The sequence below is a fragment of the Triticum aestivum genome, chromosome 3B, assembly GCF_018294505.1.
Source record: "Triticum aestivum cultivar Chinese Spring chromosome 3B, IWGSC CS RefSeq v2.1, whole genome shotgun sequence".
Taxonomy (NCBI): domain Eukaryota; kingdom Viridiplantae; phylum Streptophyta; class Magnoliopsida; order Poales; family Poaceae; genus Triticum; species Triticum aestivum.
Genome location: NC_057801.1, coordinates 788,963,264 through 788,977,675, shown reverse-complemented (window position 1 = coordinate 788,977,675; position 14,412 = coordinate 788,963,264). Strand labels below are relative to the sequence as shown.

The following is a 14,412-nucleotide window of genomic DNA, read 5'->3' as shown; positions in this document are numbered from 1 at the left end:
GGCAGAAGCCCTATGGTTGTTTCTTTGTTGCATAAGATGCAAGTGCCAAATAATTGCTTTACTTTATCGCTATGCGATAGCAATATTTGCAAGAGCAATAGTTGGCGAGACGACCATGTGACGACACATTGATATAGATCAAGATGATAAAGATCATGGTGTCGTGCCGGTGACGATAGAGATCATGACAGTACTTTGGAGATGGAGATCAAAGGCGCAAGATGATCATGGCCATATCATGTCACATATTTTGATTGCATATGATGTTTATCTTTTATGCATCTTATCTTGCTTTGATTGACGGTAGCATTTTAAGATGATCTCTCACTAAAAATTATCAAGAAGTGTTCTCCCTGAGTATGCACCGTTGCCAAAGTTCGTCGTGCCCACACACCACGTGATGATCGGGTGTGATAAGCTCTATGTCCATCTACAACGGGTGCAAGCCGGTTTTGCACACGCAGAATACTCAGGTTAAACTTGACGAGCCTAGCATATGCAGATATGGCCTCGGAGCACGGAGACCGAAAGGTCGAGCGTGAATCATATAGTAGATATGATCAACATAGTGATGTTCACCATTGAAAACTACTCCATCTCACGTGATGATCGGTTATGGTTTAGTTGATTTGGATCACGTGATCACTTAGATGACTAGAGAGATGTCTGTCTAAGTAGGAGTTCTTAAGTAATATGATTAATTGAACTTAAATTTATCATGAACTTAGTCCTGGTAGTATTTTGCAAATTATGTTGTAAGATCAATAGCTTGCGTTGTTGCTTTCATATGTTTATTTTGATATGTTCCTAGAGAAAATTGTGTTGAAAAATGTTAGTAGCAATGATGCGGATTGGATCCGCGATCTGAGGTTTCTCCTCATTGCTGCACAGAAGAATTATGTCCTTAATGCACCGCTAGGTGACAGCCCTATTGCAGGAGCATATGCAGACGTTATGAACGTTTGGCTAGCTCAATATGATGACTACTTGATAGTTTTGTACACCATGCTTTATGTCTTAGAATCGGGACTTCAAAGATGTTTTGAACATCATGGACCATATGAGATGTTCCAGGAATTGAAGTTAATATTTCAAGCAAATACCCGAGTTGAGAGATATGAAGTCTCCAACAAGTTCTATGGCTAAAAGATGGAGGAGAATCGCTCAACTAGTGAGCATGTGCTCAGATTGTCTGGGTACTACAATCGCTTGAATCAAGTGGGAGTTAATCTTCCAGATAAGATAGTGATTGACAGAATTCTCTAGTCACCATCACTAAGTTACTAGAACTTCGTGATGAACTATAGTATGCAAGGGATGACAAAAAAGTTTCCCGAGCTCTTCGTGATGTTGAAATCGACGAAGGTAGAAATCAAAGAAGAGCATCAAGTGTTGATGATTGACAAGACCACTAGTTCACGAAAAGTGCAAAGGGAAAGAAAGGGAACTTCAAGTAGAATGACAAGCAAGTTGTCACTCCTGCGAAGAAGCCCAAAGCTGGACCAAAGCCTGAAACTGAGTGATTACACTGCAAAGGAAATGGTCACTGGAAGCAGAAATGCCCTGAATATTTGGTGGATAAGAAGGATGGCAAAGTGAACAAGGGTGTATTTGATATACAGGATATTGATGTGTGCCTTACTAGTGTTTATAGTAGCCCCTGAGTATTTGATACTTGTTCGGTTGCTAAGATTAGTAACCCGAAACAGGAGTTATAGAATAAATAGAGACTAGTTAAAGGGGGAGTAACGATGAGTGTTGGAAATAGTTCCAAGATTGATATGATCATCATCGCACACTCCCTATACTTTCGGGATTAGTGTTAAACCTAAATAAATGTTATTTAGCGTTTGCGTTGAGCATGAATATGATTTGATCATGTTTATTGCAATACGGTTATTCATTTAAAGTCAGAGAATAATTGTTGTTCTGTTTACATGAATAAAACCTTCAATGGTCATACACCCAATGAAAATAGTTTGTGGATCTTGATCGTAGTGATACACATATTCATAATATTGATGCCAAAAGATGCAAAGTTAATAATGATGGTGCAACTTATTTGTGGCACTGCCGTTTGGGTCATATCGGTGTAAAGCGCATGAAGAAACTCCATAAAGATGGATTTTCAGAATCACTTGGTTATGAATCATTTGATGCTTGCGAACCATGCCTTTGGGCGAGATGACTAAAATCCGTTCTTCAGAACAATGGAACGAGCAACAAACTTGTTGGAAATAATACATACTGATGTATGCAGACCAATGAGTATTAAGGCTCGTGGCGGGTATCGTTATTTTCTGACCTTCACAGATGATTTGAGCAGATATGGGTATATGTACTTAATGAAACATAAATCTGAAACATTTGAAAGGTTCAAAGAATTTCAGAGTGAAGTTGAAAATCATCGTAACAACAAAATAAAGTTTCTACGATCTGATCGTGGAGGAGAATATTTGAGTTACGAGTTTGTTCTTCAATTAAAACAATGTGGAATAGTTTCACAAACTCACGCCACCTGGAACACCACAATGTAATGGTGTGTCCGAACGTCGTAATCGTACTTTACTAGATATGGTGCGATCTATGATATCTCTTATCAGTTTACCACTATCATTTTGGGGTTATGCATTAGAGACAGCTGCATTCACGTTTAATAGGGCACCATCGAAATCCGTTGAGACGACACCGTATGAACTATGGTTTAGCAGTAAACCTAAGCTGTCGTTTCTTAAAGTTTGGAGTTGCGATGCTTATATAAAGGTTTTCAACTTGATAAGCTCGAACCCAAATCGGAGAAGTGCGTCTTCATAGAATACCCAAAGGAAACTGTTGGGTACACCTTCTATCACAGATCCGAAGGCAAAACATTCCTTGCTAAGAATGGATCCTTTCTAGAGAAGGAGTTTCTCTCAAAAGAAGTGAGTGGGAGGAAAGTAGAGCTTGATAAGGTAATTTGTACCTTCTCCCGAATTGGAAAGTAGTTCATCACAGAAATCAGTTCCAGTGATTCCTACACCAATTAGTGAAGAAGCTAATGATGATGATCATGAAACTTCAGATCAAGTTACTACAGACCCTCGTAAGTCTTCCAGAGTACAATCCGCACCAGAGTGGTATGGTAATCCTGTTCTGAAAGTCATGTTACTAGACCATGATAAACCTACGAACTATGAGGAAGCGATGATGAGCCCAGATTCCGCGAAATGGCTTGAGGCCATGAAATCTGAGATATGATCCATGTATGAGAACAAAGTGTAGACTTTGATTGACTTGCCGCAAAAGGTTTTCTATAGTAGTGTTACTATCTAGAAAGCTAGAATTGTCGCAAAAGGTTTTCGATAAGGTCAAAGTGTTGACTACGATGAGAGTTTCTCACTCGTATCTATGCTTAAGTCTTTCTGAATCATGTTAGCAATTGCCGCATTTTTATGAAATCTGGCAAATGGATAGACAAAACTGCATTCCTTAATGGATTTATTTAAGAAGAGTTGTATATGATGCAACCAGAAGGTTTTGTCAATCCTAAAGGTGTTAACAAAATGTGCAAGCTCCAGCGATCCATCTATGGATTGGTGCAAGCATCTCGGAGTTGGAATATACGCTTTGATGAGTTGATCAAAGCATATAGTTTTATACAGACTTGCGGTGAAGCCTGTATTTACAAGAAAGTGAGTGGGAGTAGGACTCCCCTAGGGCGCACCATAGAGAGGGCCGGCCCTCCCCTCCTCCACTCCTTTATATACGCGGGCAGGGGGCACCCCATGGACACACAAGTTGATATACGGATCGTTCCTTAGCCGTGTGCGGTGCCCCCTCCACCATATTCCACCTCGGTCATATCGTCGCGGAGTTTAGGCGAAGCCCTGCCCCGGTAGAACATCATCACCGTCACCACGTCGTCGTGCTGACGGAACTCATCCCCGACGCTTTGCTGGATTGGAGGCTGGGGATCATCATCGAGCTGAACGTGTGTAGAACACGGAGGTGCCGTACGTTCGGTGCTTGGATCGGTCGGATCGTGAAGACGTACGACTACATCAACCGCGTTGTCATAACGCTTCCACTTACGGTCTACGAGGGTACGTGGACATCACTCTCCCCTCTCGTTGCTATGCATCACCATGATCTTGCGTGTGCGTAGGAAATTTTTGAAATTACTACGTTACCCAACAGTTGTTATGCGGTTTGACCGATAAAGATCTTCGTAGAATATGTGGGAGGCAATATGAGCATCCAGGTTCCGCTATTGGTTATTGACCGAAGACGTGTCTCGGTCATGTCTATATAGTTCTCGAACCCGTAGGGTCCACACGCTTAAAGTTCGATGACGGTTATATTATGAGTTTATGTGTTTTGATGTACCGAAGGTAGTTCGGAGTCCCGGATGTGATCACGGACATGACGAGAGGAGTCTCGAAAGGGTCGAGACATAAAGTCGATATATTGGACGACTATATTTGGACACCGGAATGGTTCCGGCTGAGATCGGGATAATGCCGGGGCGCAGAGAGGTTATCGGAACCCCCCTGGAGGTATATGGGCCTTAATGGGCTTTAGTGGAAAGGAGGGGAAAGGAGCAAGTAAGGGGGCGCGCCCCCCCAAGCCCAATCCGAATTGGGAAGGGGGCCGCCCCCCCCCCCCCCCTTCCTTCCTCCCTCCTTCCTCTTCCTTCCCTCTCCCTCTCCAAATAGGAAAAGGAGGAGTCCTACTCCCGGTGGGAGTAGGACTCCCTCCCTTGGGCGCGCCTCCTCCTCCTGGCCGGCCCTCTCCTCCCCTCCTTTATATACGGAGGAGGGGGCACCCCATAGACACAACAATTGATCCCTTGGATCTCTTAGCCGTGTGAGGTGCCCCCCTCCACTATAATCCACCTCGATAATATCGTAGCGGTGCTTAGGCCAAGCCCTGCGCCGGTAGAACATCATCATCGTCACCATGCTGTCGTGCTGAAGGAACTCTCCCTCAAAGTTCGGCTGGATCGGAGTTCGAGGGACGTCATTGAGTTGAACGTGTGCTGAACTCGGAGGTGCCGTGTGTTTGGTACTTGATCGGTCAGATCGTGAAGACGTACGACTACATCAACCGCATTGTGCTAACGCTTCCACTTTCGGTCTACGAGAGTACGTGGACACACTCTCCCCTCTCGTTGCTATGCATCACCATGATCTTGCGTGTGCGTAGGAATTTTTTTGAAATTACTACGTTGCCCAACGCGGAGGACGCAGCAGCCAGTCAGAAGGAAGGGGGGGGGCGCCAGATCGGAACTAGGTCGGCCAGGCCGCACGCGTGGGGGAGTCACTGGGGCGTCGTCGTCACGGATCCTGGGGCGAACTTCATCACCAGAGACGAGGAAGGCCGCGCTGGAGGAGCGGGGACGATGGTGGAGGGGTTCCCGGCTAGATCTACGGATGATGGGGTGGGGGCTCTGGCAGGAGGTAGGGAGACGGAACCGCCCCGCCGCTGCCGTCCCTGGGCGCGGTGCGGCTTCGCCTGCCGGCCCTCCGGCAGCGGCGTTGCGGGGAACGGTGAGGGCGGAGCGGACCTTGGGTGGCGGCGCGGTTTTCCCCGTGAGGCCGTGACGCTAGATGTACGGTGTTTGAGATCGAGGGGAGCCTCGTTCCCGTCGGAGTTCGAGGGTTTTTTTTCATTGCTTTTCTTCGTAGGTTTTTTATCGTTCGATTCTCTGGCGTGCGAGGGGCATCGCTCCCTTCTAAGGTGGGTTTTGGTTCACTGGTTTTCGTTGGGTTTTTTGTCGAGGTGGGAGGTGGGAGTGAGGACGAAAAAACCCGGCTTTGATGGGACAAAAATTGACTGGCGGAGACTACCAACTGAGACATTAGGAGTAGAGATTACATTTAATTTAGTCCCACACTGAAAGATTAACAAGATTCCCTCGGTAAAGAAGAGTATATAACTAGAGGATATTTCCTCCTTTGAACATACTTACCTCAGTGGCAGCGCTAGAATTTTGCAAAGCCCCCGGCCGTCACAGGCAGCCTTTGGATACTGTAGCTACAGTATTTGGCTGGACGGGTTTTATGGGCGATTTAGAAGGCTCATGGCCTAGAACAATGGTTCACATTGCACATAGGGAATACGTTGATCTACCATCTCCTTTGTGGGAGTGAAAATTAAAATTTGTGTTAGAGGGAGTACGTGTTCACGCAGCCCCAGCCAAGTTATAAAATAAAACTTTTTGTTGATCACCCATTTTAGAAAAAACAGGATGAATACTATCTTTTTTTTGTGAAAAGAGAATCTTCTATCTTCTATCTTTTTTCTATTTACTAATTGGAGGTACCATTAAAGCTCTCTAATTAATCCACATCATCAAAATTAATTACACCGTTGGATTGTAGAATTCACGTTCAGGATAAAAGGAAATTCGTGTAACATAGATGGTCCCGATCCACAAAAAGGGCATCTGACACGTACAACGTTAGTGTTATACAAATGTTCCCTCAAAATAAAATAGTAAACCTCACGTCAAATAAAGGAATGTGTCCATCGATCAAAACTCCAACGTAAAAAGGCATCCATCCGTAAAAACTCGAAAAGAAAGGAAAGGAATCTACCACCAGAAAAAAGAGTCCATATAAAGACTCCATCACCACATATGAAAAAAGAGTACTTAACACGTGAAAGGACTTTAAGAAACATCATGTACATAGTTTTTTTTTTTGGACCATACACCACGTACATAGTTTTTTTTTGAGGGGGGCATCAGTACAGACACAAGCTCTCATATACACGGTTAAAACTGCACGTATTAAAAAGAGAATCCTTAGCACCAACGTCCATGACAAAAAAAGAATATGTATCTTCTTCCGTGAAAAACAAAAAAATGGATCTTACCCACACGTACAAAAAAGGAGTCTTTCACACCCAGTCCAATTCCTATTAAAAAGTACCCACGTCCAAGACACAAAAATCACGTGTCTTCTTTCCTAAAAAAGGTAAAAGATGTTTACAAACACATACATAGATGAGATTAAACCCACACGTATTAAAAAGAGAGTCGTTAACACCCACGTGCATATTTAATAGAAATTACAGCCACGTCCATGATAAAGAAACACATTTGTTCTTTCGTGAAAAGCGGAAAAATACATTGTACAAATAATGATGGTCGGCTGTATGAATCGTGTTCCTCTCCACCCTTTTAATTTCACTTTTCCAACTACAAAAATCCATGATGTATATTAACCGTGTTCCACCTCATGCTTGGAATCTCATATTTCAAGTCCAGCAATTCATGATGTATATGTACATGATTTAGCAGGTCAGATCGTATCAAGCAATCTAGCACGTATACTCCTGTACATGATGTTATCCCATGATATGCTGATTTAGCATGTAAGATCCACTCAAACAGAAGGACCTAGATGAACACAAAAGACTATATGGATGTATCATGTGCCACAAAGATCTCATATAAACACGTGATTATGTATGTGATACATATTTTAGCAAAAATATGTATGTGATATATATGTGTGTAGTAGGAATATAGAAAGTATTAAGAAAATCCAGGCACAATCATAAAAGAAAGTGTTTAAGACCTTTTTGGTACACACAACTTAAATCTGAATAATTTATCGCACAGTTACCAGCCACGTTATTAATCATAAAATAAATTCATTTAAATTAATTGATTAAGACAACAACTTTAATATCAGAATAATGTATGCCTCTTAATGGTATGAGAATATAGAAATATATTATATATGTGTTATTTGCTACAGTATCACATGTTTATGGAAAACCATGTACATTGTTGTTTATACAAACATGTTCTTACATAATCAAACCAACCTAGGTGCAATCCAATTTTCAAGATGGAGAACTTCCGCATAAATGTTGTACACATATAAAATCTAATCCGCGAAGCGAAGGGTTTTAAGATCAAATTCTACATTACTTCTGTGGCAAAATGAACATGTATGCTTTTTAGATAGCCAAAAGAAAGGAACATCTATGCTATAATTTGGGCACTTGATCATATGCCTTTTTGAAGCCTATATATCATGGATACATTATACATACAACAACATTTGTATTTCCAACCATGATGTGTACCAACATTTCTAATTCATACCCGCTTTGTCATATTTTAATACCATAAAAGGGCTAGCCCGTGCAGATGCATGGGTTGATGACTAGTACCTATTAATTAATTTGTTTTGATGACAGAAGGACTCCACATGTCTGCTAAAATATGCTGCCAAGATTAGGCTTGATGCATGTCTGCATGGTATTGCCGCTGGATTAGTAGTTTTCATACATGAAAGCGGCAATTTTACTTTTTTTATCAGAAAAGCAGCAATTTTAGTTGTAGAAAGATAACCCGAAACTCCACAAAACAATTGGATAGATCAGCAACAATTTGTCCTAGACTGCCAGGATTTTGTCGTAGTCTCTAGAAAAAGAACTGCCACCATGTTTTCAGTGTTTCCTCGATGATAGTGGTTGGCACAATTCTATGTACCCACCAACATCATGTGCTCCCTTTCATTGGAAATGAATGGTGTCTCCAAGACCCAACTGGTGACCCTATACGAGGTTCAAGTAAGCAAGTTGCTAGTGATTTATTGGCATGCCGTAGAATAGTGAATCCTGATGCCTTCCAAGCCTAGGCAACAAATCTAGATGTGGTGCCCTCTCCACCCCCTGAACGTATGAATCTTGTATGGTCATGGTCTCTAGAGGAATCAAAACTCATAGACTATGAACTTACATATATCTACGTGTTCATGTGTAGTCTAGGCATAGTGAGTGTGGGGGCACTTCACTGCTTGCCATTTTGTCGGTTTATGAGTCTACATATTTCTTCAATTTCTCTTTTTATTGGCTTGCATGTGTTTCTGCGTGTTTATGAGTACATGTTTCTTCAGTTTGAGCACATGTGCTCATTCTATTCAACCAGGAGTAGCCCACATAAAAGTATTAATTTCAAGAATATGTTTAGGTGCAAAAGAAAATTGTTTTATTAGAAGAGGACGTGAACATGATTATATATCATAAATTTATTTATAAATAAATGCATGAAGTTAATATTGTATCAATTTTACTAAACTTGATTGAGTCCTCACCAGCAAAAGAACACAAACATTAGAGGATGGCGTCGTTTCAGAAGAAGTACAGACATACCAGATCACAAAAAGAGAGAAGAGGGACTGTAATAACGAGGTAAGCAACATTAACATTTTTCGTAGATAAAAAACATCCATGGCCATGCTTAAAAAGAAATTGAAAATAAAATCAAAACCTATATAGAAACCGGCCAGAGTATAGGTGCTAGCATAATTTGCTGTTCACAACGTCTGACATGTTTGTGCGATTCTTTAAAATTTATTAATCCTCCTCTCTGCGATGGACAATCACCAAGTCAAGCATCCAGTGCTGCAAAGAAACAACTAAACCCAAACCAAAAACAATCTAAACAGCACCCTTCCTCCGGCAAAATGTGCACTCTTCGCTTCCGATCCTCGGCGTTGGCCCCATCCGGCACCCCCGCTTTACACCGTATAGCCATTGCTGGCCTGCAGGGTGTCCTGGATGCAGTTCACGGGGCCCTCGTGGCCAATGACGGCGCGGACCTTGGGGTGCTACCGCACGGCTGCCGTAGCCACAGGCCGACACGGTGCACACCAGGTCACCGGCCATTCACAGGCAAAGCACGGCCACGGCGTGGGCTTTCAAATCGCACGCGAGGCTCCACCTGTTGCCGTGCTGGTCCCAGCCGAGGATGTGCCCGTCCGAGCCGGCCGCGTACACGCGCTGCCCCGCGGCGCCGGCGTTGGTGCTGGCCACCCGGCCCTGCCACCAATATAGTCCCTCGTGGTGGGGAGCACGCCGAGGGGCTTGAACGTGTTCTCGGAGTGGCTCCACACGACGGACACGAGCAGGCACCTGGTGCGTGTTCTTCCAATATTTTGATCGGATCGGGGGACGCAAGCAGACACAACGTACGGTAGCCATCGATCAAGTTGAGCAGCAATAGTTTTTTTTTTAGACAAAGGAATAGTTAAACGATGCAGCCAATACCGCTGGCAGATTGAATCCACGCCTCCGGCCCTTGAATAACAAGCAGACACAATGGTAGCGATCGTGCAGGCGAATCCTATTTGGCGCTTATGCGCCCGTTTGCAAACGGGCGCCTGCAGGGTGCGGCTAGTTGGGCCTGGCCCAACTTCCCGTTTCTTTCTAGAAAAAAATAGATAAAACAGGTTGCGTGCAGCCGGAGTCGAACTTGCGACCTCTTCCTAAGGTCCAACAATAGCACCCACTACGCAACACAGGCACAACTGATTCATAACTTGTTTTCTTTTGCTTTGTTCTCTACAGTCATGGGAATCCTCCGGTTTTGGAAGCTTCCCAAACCGGGTTTTCTCCAAGTTCGTTGTCATTTTCAGGGCGATTTTCATTTTGGTTTTCTTTTCTTTTTGTTTTTTCTAAATGTGCGTTTTTCTAAGTTGATGATTTTCTATTTTTGTGTTTTTTATGAAACAATCAATGGCCTTTTTTTCGAATTTTATGAACTTTTTTTTAAATTGATGAACGATTTTCAAATTCAATGAACTTTTTTAAAGTTTGATGAACTCTTTTTCAAATTTGATGAACTTTTTTTCAAGTTTGATGAACTTTTTTGAAAATTGATGAACTTTTCTCGAATGTGATGAACTTTTTTCTAATTTTATGAACTTTTTTCAAAATTGATAAATGTTTTTCAAATTTGATGAACTTTTTGTCAAAATCAGTGAACTTTTTTCAAATTACATAAAACTTTTTTTTCAAATTCGATGACCTTTTTTGAGATACATGAACTTTTTTCAAGTTTGATGAACTTTTTCTGAATTCAAATGAACTTTTTCAAATTTGATGAACTTTTTTCAAATTCGGTGAAATTTTACTAAATTCGTTGAACTTTTTTCAAAATGGTTGAACTTTTTTCAAATTGAGTGAACCTTTCTCAAATTGATGAACATTTGTTTCAAATTTGATAACTTTTTAAAATCTGGGAACATTTTTCAAATTTGATGAACAGTTTTGTAAAATGGATGATTTTTTTAAAAAAATCAATGGACTTTTTCAGGTTTGTCAACTTTTCTTAGGTAATGATGAATTTTTCTTTAAATCACGATCTTTTTTCCAAACAATTTAAAAATAATAATTGATGCAATAGATTTCTGAAGTGAAATAGCGTTGCGGCCATTGTTATTAAGCCATTGCCTCTGTAACTAATCACAGAAGGCAAGTAGCTCATGTGGCTTGTGGTACCTATGCGCGAACTCGACGTGGTGAGTTCGATACATTCACTAATCTTGGCGTTTCACGGGCCGGCCCAGCGCTGGGCGCTGCAGGCGCCAGAAATGCGAACGGGCGCCTGCAGCGCCATATAGGAGCTCCCGATCGTGCAACAGGTTGGCTCTATGTTAATGGGCTAGAAGCAATTGGGCCCTTGAATCTTTTGCCCTTTTTGTGAAATCGTGGTTAAGGTAATTACGTTTGGTTTAGTCCCACACGGAAAGATTAACAAGATTCCCTCGGTAACGAGGAGTATATAACTAGAGGAGTCCGGCCTTTGAACATACTTACCTGGACGGGGTTTATGGGTGATCAAAAAGGCTCATGACCTAGATTAATGGCTCACATTGCACATAGTGAATGTGTTGATCTACCATCTCCTTTGGGAGAGTGGACGTCAAAATTTATGTTAGAGGGGTATGCGTTCGCGCGGCCCCTGCCAAGTTATAAAATGAAACTTTGGATATCTTTTTGCTTTGAAGATGAAGGAGAGAATACCTATTATATTTAAAATTTAAAATTAAATCTCCATAGGGTCAGCATGTTTGATTCAGGTGTCTATGGAAAAAGGCTTTCAATATTAGCATAGTCGACTGCCTACTTGCACAACCACGACATTAGTAGTGCTAACTTAGAAAATAACCTTAGCTTAACAAGGAAGGATTCAGGCCTGAAACATTTCATGCACATTTTCATTGAATGCTCTGTACATATTTCAGTTAAATAATCCTTACATCCAGCGGGTAGTGCTACGCATTGTAAGGTCAGCACAGATGAAATAATAAAATTAGCCTGCTTCTACCAAGAAGATTTTAGCTCTGAAAAATGTAATGAAGGGTAGTAGAGACATGTAAAAGGCTCGATTGTAAGTTCTACTATATCATTTGAAGAACAGCTCGATGTCCTGGATTATTATGTTTGTTCACATGGCCGCGGTGCGCGTCAGAATGATACAAAAAATATATTTGAGTCAAACTTTGATGACTTGACCCCAGTGCTATTGGGAGCTTCCTACAAAGTTTTAACTTATTTTGAGCATCAATACATGTTGAGTGTTCCCTAAAAAAAACTCGTTCAGTGAAATTTATGCTTTCTGTGTATGAGTGGTGTGCCTACTCAACATCATGACATATTGATATGTCTACTCTATAAATCATGATACATTTTTCCGTGATCATCATCACCATGAATCATTGTTGTGTCATAACTCAACTCTTTTTTCATGACCGATGGTATTGGAACCATTCATTAGTCATGACCGAAAGTACTAGACTTTTTTCTGTAGGAGATATGCCCTAGAGGCAGTAATATCAGTTATTTTGTATCTCCAAAGTTTGTAATGAATGTTTAGCTTCCATGCTATAACTGCAATGATTCTCGAGTCTGCAATATCCACGAGGCTCGGAGGAAAACTCATGTGCACGTGTGGTATACTAAACGGTAAAATGTATTCCTAGTCTTGCCTCTAAGACTGGCTCATGTATTGCATGATGATCATGTTTTCCTGATCATGGGCATGTCTATGCTGGCAATCATGAGGGCACGATGTTGGTAGAACATTTGTGTTGAATCGACCCATTTTGATGTTATGCTATGAGATACATTCGTCACAAGTTAATGCTTAATAACACAGAGAAGTTAATGTTTGCATAATTCCTTAGACCATGAGAGTGTAGAGTTCCTTCATACTTGCTTCGTGAACATTGGGGTTTGTTAAACATCATCCGTAACTGGGTGGCTATTACGGCGGCTTACAGGTTCACGGAAAAGTATGGTAAGTAACAAGATAGCTCAAGATTGGGATTTGCTCCTCCGACGATGGAGAGATATACTCGGGCCCTCTCGGTGTAATGGTATCCATCATCGTCTGGCCAGACACATTGTGATTTGATCACTGGGATGCCGGAAACGAGAAAAGATCATGTCGGTGCGAGGACGACACCTATGGGATCACGAGAATCCCAACTACGGTTGCTAGGCGCGGGGTTGCGAGAAGGGCGGATCGAACAGATAGCACACGGGTTCTTTATCCAGGTTCGGGCCGAGAGGATGCGTAAAACCCTACTCCTGCTTTGGTGGTTTGTTTATCTGCGTTCTCAGGCTAGCAATGGGGCGTGAAGAGCTCCAAAAAGCCGAATCCCTCTCCTGGTCGCCTTGGGCCTCCTTTTATAGGGAAATGGGTTTCCACAGTGGCACACAGGAGGTGGAAAGGGCACAGTGATACGAGTTTATCCCTCGCATTACATGACAAGGCGCATTTAATGCGTCTTGCTTAGGTGTCCTTGCTTTATCGGGGACGGGGGAGAACCCAGTCTTGTCCGTCGCCGCTCCCTTTTGCGTCGACACGTGCCCTGGCCAGCGGTGCCCGTGGCGCCATGTAGGCAGGCAGGCAGCTGAGGTGGCGCAGCGGTGGGTCTCCACGAAGATCTGCCCGCCACCACGCAGGTGCCTGCCCAACTGGTTGGGTCGGCAGCTGCATGCGAATGGTGGTAGAGGTTGGAATTGGCGTGGGCCTGATGGTGGCCCTACGGGTGTCCTTGGCAAGGGCCTTGCCGTAGCCCCGGCAAGGGTCTTGCCGGCCCGGCAAGGGTCTTGCCGTGGCGCCTGCTGTCGCTCCCGGTAAGGCTCTTGTCGGGGGCCTTGTGGTCCTCCTTGGCTGGGATCCTGCCAAGGGTCGTCATCTTCTATAGTGTGTATCTGATCTTGAATGTCTTCACAAAGATCTGCATGCCACGACGGGGATGTCTCCCGAATCCTTGCCCCACGGGGGCAGTGGACTCAAGGGTGACTCGCTCCGTAGGTGTGGGGCGAGCAGCCACGGCAAGGGTCTTGCCGGGTTTGCTAAAACCGTCCCCCGGCAAGGATCTTGCCGGGGGAGTCTGCTTCGTCCCCTTTGCTCTTTGTGGTCTTGGTCTTGGCGTCGTTCCGCTCATTTCGAGCTTCGGCCTTACCTTGGCTCACCTCCCTTGCCTTGCCGGTGCGGTGGTGTCCGTGGCTCCGACTGCCCGTGCACAGTTATAGGGGTACAAAAAGTGTACCCCTCCCTTTTTGTACACCGACAGGAGCCCCCGGGCCTGGGCCACACGTAAGCGTAATCGCGTA

General features: G+C 43.3%; 2 non-coding genes across 2 annotated transcripts; both read left to right on the top strand.

Annotated features, from left to right (window-relative positions):
• The first annotated feature begins 6,020 nt into the window (after positions 1-6,020).
• Positions 6,021-6,176, top strand: LOC123072962 (U1 spliceosomal RNA). Its single transcript, XR_006435501.1, has one exon. It is a non-coding gene; the product is annotated as a U1 spliceosomal RNA (small nuclear RNA).
• A 5,417-nt stretch (positions 6,177-11,593) lies between these two features.
• On the top strand, positions 11,594-11,750 carry LOC123072953 (U1 spliceosomal RNA). The gene has a single exon (XR_006435492.1). It is a non-coding gene; the product is annotated as a U1 spliceosomal RNA (small nuclear RNA).
• Positions 11,751-14,412: the final 2,662 nt, after the last annotated feature.